The 1,476-nt window shown below is 34.8% G+C and overlaps 1 pseudogene; it reads right to left on the bottom strand.

Annotated features, from left to right (window-relative positions):
• Positions 1–1,115: 1,115 nt before the first annotated feature.
• LOC120590337 (uncharacterized) lies at positions 1,116–1,233 on the bottom strand (annotated as a pseudogene).
• Positions 1,234–1,476: the final 243 nt, after the last annotated feature.

The following is a 1,476-nucleotide window of genomic DNA, read 5'->3' as shown; positions in this document are numbered from 1 at the left end:
GTAAAGTCTTGTTTGAAGGCATTGGGCAGCAGGGTCTGCAAAGGCAGACAAATTGAGTAAGAGACAGGACCAATTTTTTGTCTTACTGCCTCAAATATAATGAATGCAGTGTGAAAAAAGAGAAGAGGACATATTGTTGTATTTACTCAAAGTATTCCTTCCCCTTTTTCATAGGACATTTTTACTCTAAAAGGAGAAAAATATAAGGGGACACATTTAAACATATAATTTATAGCAAAGAAAAGAAAAAATTAAGTTCTTCCCAGAAAACAGAAACTCTACAAAAGGACACTTTGTTCCAATCAGATGTCAAAACACACATAGAGAAACTCATAAAAACTACTTCAAATATAGTATTGCTCTGACCTGAAATTCTTGGGGAAAAAAATAAAACCAAGAAAACATCACTGTTCTATATAAACTAAATCAGAATTAGGGCATAATTATGGGCAAGAGTCTTTTGAAACAGATGGAATTACTTCTGCCACCAAAAACAAACAAATCTTGTCCTGAGTAGTAAGTAGGTAAATCACATATACCAATATTGTCTGAAATTTATATAGAGTACTAATCGCCTATCTTGATATCATAGTCATGAATTCTTTGACAGTCATCTTTCTCTTTTGTTTTAACTTAGAACAACTTCTGATACACTACTTTCTCTATTTTCCCCCTTTTCCCCATTCGAGGATAAACAACCCACCTTATTAAAATAAAAATGAGAACTTTCAGGAATGTTTGTCACCTAATAAACCTGGAGAGAAAAATTCAAAGGAAGTTTAATAAAATAAATGTGGAAAATCCATTTCACAGGAATTGATCCAAATGCATTAATCATTAGCAATGCTGCCTATTGAACCCATGTTTGCCAGGAATCTTACTCCTGACACCTCTGTACTAATGTCCTTAGTATTCAAACTCAGCACATATTTATTACCATTCCTTTACTCTCTAGTAGAATAAACATGGCTGACATCAGACTGCTTTGCCTTACGCTATCTTGTGTGTTTCTGGTCTTTTTCTCCCTTACGGTTGTTTGTTTGTTTTTAGGCGTGGCAACCCTCACAGATTGCAAGGACCTTGTCAGCTTACAATCCCTTATTTTTTATTTTTTACACCTATAGCACCTGGTCTTCCTAGGTGGTCTCTATCCAAGTACTAACCAGGCCCGATCCTGCTTAGCTTTCGAGATCAGATGGGATCGGGCTTGTTCAGGGTGGCATGGCCGTAGACTCTTCCTTATGATTTCCTGGTAAAGTTGCTAAAGTTTTGGCAAGATCTGGATTAAAATTAGGAAAAAAATGGAATATCTGGGATTATTCTAGCCCATTTTAATGAAGTTAGTTATATTTTTCCTATTAGGACTTAACTTGCCCATTTATTTACAAGGCTTAATTATGCTATACACTGTTACCTAAAATAATGAGCTAAGAAATATATTCTAATTCACTTTTACATTAGTTTGCCTTTATGCCA

Source organism: Pteropus medius, unplaced genomic scaffold (genome assembly GCF_902729225.1).
Source record: "Pteropus medius unplaced genomic scaffold, Ma_sr-lr_union100, whole genome shotgun sequence".
NCBI lineage: Eukaryota > Metazoa > Chordata > Mammalia > Chiroptera > Pteropodidae > Pteropus > Pteropus medius.
This window is presented reverse-complemented; position numbering and strand designations above follow the sequence as displayed.